We start from the raw sequence: 5,968 nt of genomic DNA on the forward strand, positions 1-5,968 counted from the left end.
ATAAAGCATATCAGTATAAAGACATTAGTCTGTTAATATGCATGAGTAGTGAAAGGGGTCACCCTAGCGACAATGGGAATTAGCATTACAGAGACCCCTGGGTCACTCTAGCGACAATGGAAATTTAACACGGAGAAAAATCGTGGGTCAATCTAGCGACAAGGGGAATTAACATGGGAAAAAACCCTGGGTCACTCTAGCGACAAGGGAAATTGAACATGGGATTTTTTTTTTTTAATTTTTTTTTTAAAAAAATTTTTTTAAAAAAAGGGGTAGGCAATTCAAAGACTATCTCTTTTCGAGAAATATGGCTGGCCCTGAAAAGGGCCTTTGGGTTTTCTTCTTCTTCTTCTTCTAATTTCTTCTTTTCCTCCACCAACTTCTTATTTTATCTCCAACACTCTTTCTCTTCTTTTTTTCTCCTTCTCTTCTTTCTTCTCTTCCTCCTCTTCTTTCTTCCTCTTCTCATTTTCCTCTTCTTTTTCAATTTTTTCGTTCCATGTTCTTATTCTTATCTTTTCCTCTTCATCCTCCTTCTCCTCCTTGATCTCTTTCATAACACCACTAATCTTGTCCTTTGCTTTCCTTAAATTGTTAATTTCCATCTTTACACGATGGGGACTATAGGAATAATGGTCTTCAACGAGTCTTATTAGCATCTGTTCCATTATTCCTAAGTTGTCTAAAACGTCTTGCAAGGTTTGTAATTTGTCCATTTGGTTTGACGCCATCTTCTTTGTATTCTTTGCAGAATGGTTTGAACAACGAATACTGTGGGTTCTTATACGAAAAGCGCGTACGTGAAGGAAAACATCCCCCTAAAACATAAAATGGATCTTACCTACATCATGACCAAACATCGCGCGTACGTGAAGGAAAACATCCCCCTACTTTCTCATTTCATATAATATAACCCTAACTATACTCTCCACATTTGCTAAGAAACCCATAATCTACTATTCACACTAACATACCTGAGCTCTTACAAACACATACCCTCACATTTTTAAGAGAGAGTTAGTGTTTATTTTCACACTACTCTACCTACACACATTGGCAAATTAATAGTTATTTCTTTTCTAGAGTATTGGGTAGCCCTGAAAAGGGCTGTTTTGTTTGGAACTTCATGGACACCTGGTTAATGGTGGCACCTTCCAGGCCTGGCGCCACATACACATCTTATCCCCCAGTTACTTTTTACCTTTTGGGGGGAGAGAGCAGAGGCAGGATATGTTGCTTCAGAATCCCAATTTTCACTCTCTGGGATTTTGAAATTTCTTCTCTCCTTTTCCTCCTCCTCTTCTTTGTTTCTTCTTTCCTCTTTATATCTTCTTTCTTCTTCTTTGTTTCTTCTTTCCTCCTCTCTTATCCTTCCCTCCTCGACAATGGCTTCCGCGGCCAGTTCATTTAATATGCGCCTGGCATATTCCAGATGCACATGAAGCTCCAACAGTTTCTCAAGTCTCGTGTTCATTTTTTGGTGTTGATCAATCAACAAGGGTAGCTGGACTGCCGAACGAGTTTCAATTTATACTGAAAGCGCGGACGTGATGGAAAACATCCCCCTAATAACATAAAATTCATCTTACCTAGATCATGACCAAAAAAAAACAACATCGCGCGGACCTAAAAGAAACACTCACTCACTTTTTATGCTACCCATCACTATTTTAAAATTTTTTATAAATCACTTCAATAGACTATCCACATAAGCAAAGCAATCCAATCTATCTCCAAATATACACCTCAATAACCCAAAAAAATCATTTTAATCTACTATCCACACCAACTTACTTTTAGCTCTTACTAACACTAACACACTAACACACAAACACATACCCTCACATTTTTAAGAGAGAGTTAGTGTTTATTTTCACACTACTCTATCTACTCACATTGGCAAATTAATAGTTATTTCTTTTCTAGAGTATTGGGTAGCCCTGAAAAGGGCTGTTTTTTTGTTTTTGCTATGGCATTCTTTTTTAGTTTCTAAGAATGCGATGTCCTCTGAGGATAGACTTTCTGGCGATAGGTCTGCTTCTTCGGAAAGAGAAGAAGAACTCTTTGGTGTCGATACGGCAATCGACAAAGCCTCTGTCAGCTTCAGGTTGCTGTTGCTGTTGTTGCTGCTGTTGCTGCTGTTGCTGCTGTTTCTGAAGTCTGTACTTCTCTGTCCATTCTTCTTTCTCCCTGTTCATTTCTTCTCTGAAGAGCTCTTCTATCAGGTCTTCAGTGATTTTTAACATTCTCACATTCTCTATTTCTTCTGGCTTCGGTATCAGACTGTGTCTGACCCTATGCAAATTCACGTAGGCTTCGTTGAGCTTAGCTAGTTTGGAGCACATCTTCTTAGGAGGATGAGTCGACAATGGATGGCTAGACTGGGAACAACCCGGGTCTTAAAGTGAAAGCGCGGACGTGAAGGAAAACATCCCCCACACGGTTTTCGAGCCGCAACGTTCATGAGAGGGATAGTAAGAAATGAAAGAGCATCAATCCAACATTCTTATAGCTAAACAAAAGACAAAGGCATTTTTTTCTAAACACAACATTTTTTATTCAAAAATCACTTAACACTAAACAACAACATTTTTAACAATAATCCAACATGATAACATGAAACAATTTTTTTCTAATCACAAACATTTTTTTCTTCAAATACAATCTACTTTAAACAAGGCTGACAACGTTGTGAATGAAATCGTGATTTCCACTGTTGGAAATCATTAGGCCATTGATGGACACTACGTTTCCTAGCTTGAGACAAAAGATAAGCATAATGGTCACAAAACCATCGATCTACTTTCACATCGTTTCTAGCAGAAGAACGAGGATCGAAATGAGTCACTAAATGTTCTAAGGAATAGCCCAGGCTGCGATGATGCAGAAAATACACACAGTACTGTCCACACACCAAGGAATCTGTGCCTTGTAATTTCACGTTATTGAATTGGGTGGTTTGAGCATTTCTTCTCATAAAGTCGATGATATCGTCTTCCAAAGGGGGCAATCCGTACGAATCGAAATATTCCACACATCCTTCTTGAGGAAAGTAGACGGCTACCCAGTGGGTTCCTGGGAGATGACTTTCGTCCGTGTTGATCACGTAAGCTTGATGGTCTTTAGGTTTGCGATGAGGGAGTTCATCTTTAGCACAGACGACAGGATTCCAAGAAGCCGTATACGAACTGTGGTTCAAAAGGTAATAAAGTTCCCAGGTATCCATTGATTTGTGTGTGCTTTTTTCTTCTTCACAGGTAATAATAAGTCGTCAATTCGATCCTGACTTTTTGCTTGAAAATGTCTGACGAATAAACGGTTATTCGTTCTGTTTCCTCACTCTGATTCAGGAGAGCTTCGATACGATGGATCTCTTGAGTGGTTAATGGTGGACAAGAATGTTCACGCAAGTCTTTATACCACTGGTGCAACACGTCTTTGTTCGAGATGAGGCTCCAAGCTTCGTCCAGATACTCGTCCAATTTTTCTTCTTGACTCAACATCAGGCATTTATCGTGTTGAATTTGACTGGGATGATCGTTTTGACATCCATAGCAATTTTTCTTGATCAATTCCGTCATTTTGTCGACCAAGTGTTTGGCAAAACAGCAGACTAAATGGGCTTCTTGTTCTGGCCATCTCGACTTCATTATGATATCTTCTTCGTCTTTGTCTTGAGATTCTTCTCCTTCCACGGTCTCCTCACATTCCATCTCCAAAGTTTCTCCACTAGGTAAAGAGGGATAACAGTCTTCCATGACTTCTAATAATCTAGAATGACTTCTCTCAAACTGTTGATTTCTATGGTATTATCGAATTCTGCATACAGGATGACGTTCACTGTATTGTCCAGTGGCTTTGCAAACTGAAGTTCCACACGAATCTGGCCTGATTTTATAGGGTGGAAATGTCCCTCGTCGCTGCCTTGGTCTGGAGTGAAATCGAAAGCCCACAAAGCATAGCCTCCGTCATATTCTTCGTACTCAATGCCGTGACTGGTGTTGGTTCCTAACTGGCCGGTGGCTTCGTACAGGGACAAGTACGATCTCAAGTAATTCTTCTCTTCGTCACCAAACTTAGGTTCAAAGGGTCGGGTACACAAGGTCTTGCCATCGCGACTGACTTCTATCTTGGACACGTTGAAGTGTTGAAAGTTGAATGGATTTTTATTGATGGCTCCGTTGAAGGCTTCATTATCGACCATACCAAGGATTAAACGCTTGGGTAGCTGTCCTTGAAACAGATGATCTTGGGTTATGGATTGAAGGTTAGCGGGAATGGTGAACGTTTTCACTTCCACGCGTCGGATGGGATACTTGGCGTTCGTTCTGCTCAACGTCTGACTGATTTCGTTTGCCACTTTAGGTAACACTTCTACGCGTCGTACGTAGAGTTTGGCCTCTTGGATTATGCTTTTAGGAGCCTTAGCAAGATCAGCAGCCTGCAAATGGAAAGTGGTACTGCTGCGGTTCAGTCTCAAGCGGACATTTACCCCGTTCAGCAAATATTTCTCTTGCAACCACATGTCCAAATGCAAACGATCCATCAGTTCTAAACTTTTCTTGTTTAAGATTTTGGTTTCTCTTGCCTCAAAGCCTTCATTGCTTGGATCTATTGTGTCGAACTTGTCCGGTGTGTCATCTACCCACAGCACACAGGCATTGAGATGACTTGTCTTGGCATCTGTTCCGTACGTCAAGAGATTTTCCAGGTAGGCACGGTAAGGGTAAGTATCCATGCTGCTGCTGACCAGTTTGTTATTCAAGTACAAATCCACTGAGCTGAACAAGGAATGCATGAAATTGTTGACGGGAGCTATATTATCATCGTCTTCTACTCCTTTATTATCTTTTTTTAGAACTTGGACTTTCAAGTACAAGTAACTGCTATTCAAATCGATGTAATCTTCGGGCTGTCCTTTGATTTCAAACTCGATGGGAGCGGAATCGGTCAATGAGGAGATGGGATGAAATTCCACCCATTGGGATTCTTGCATGGTCATCATGGTGGGGGGCATGGCAAACAGATCCAGTTCCGTCTTGGAACAGGCGCAAGACTCTCGGTGCATCATTTTTTGTTGTTGCTGTGTTTCAATAATCGAAAACGTCTAAGTCTCGAACGGTTCTTCTTTTCTTGGCCTTTCTCGCTTGAAGTCTGGTGAAAGGGTGTTTTCTTCTTCGTCGTCTCTTTCTGCCTTGTCCTTGCTGAATGCTTGACTCGGTAGCGTGCAGGGCATTTATAGGTGTGTCTCGTCGGCCCAAAATGTCTTTGCCCGTTTGCAGCAAGACATTTTTACCTGCCCTCATGAAGGCTTCTTTAGGGTTTTGTTTGTCGATGATGACATTTTGGAGAAATTCTTTGCCTTGCGTCAGTGCCGCATCTTTCAAGGCGTGCAATCCGCGTGTCACCATCGGTTTCAACACTGGGGCCACCGAACGAAAGGCCGATTTTAACATGTCTCCTAAACCGTGTCCTCGCTGTCGAGCCACCCCTCGGTACACTGGATACATGACTTGCTTACGATTCGTGAGAGAACCGTTTTCGAAAATGGAGTTTCACCGTGACTTTTCCTTTGGTGAATGGAATATTTTGTCCCAAATCTCCTTTTATAGTAATGTTGACCGTGTCCAAATACGACTTGCTGACCGGCAAATAGTGAGGATGGACAAATTCGCGGTGGACGTGGTAAGTGTTTCCACCTTCCTCGTCAGCGTTTGCGGCAGAATCCACTTTGAAAGGAATGACACGCAGTAACGGCACAGAGGTGTGTCCCACCACGTTATACTCCACCACATCGGAGTACACGAACATCAAATTTAGTCCTTGGTTCAGTTCTACCGGGGTACGAAAATACCTCGCAAAAGAGTCGTTGTCATGAATGACTGCTAATTCGGGGCTTTTTTTTTGTTCTCCTGTCTTCCTCAGCTCCGTGTCACCGCCCAATATGTCAAACAATTCAGGACAAAAT

Source organism: Sinohyriopsis cumingii, chromosome 14 (genome assembly GCF_028554795.1).
Source record: "Sinohyriopsis cumingii isolate HCF-2022 chromosome 14, ASM2855479v2, whole genome shotgun sequence".
NCBI classification, from domain to species: domain Eukaryota; kingdom Metazoa; phylum Mollusca; class Bivalvia; order Unionida; family Unionidae; genus Sinohyriopsis; species Sinohyriopsis cumingii.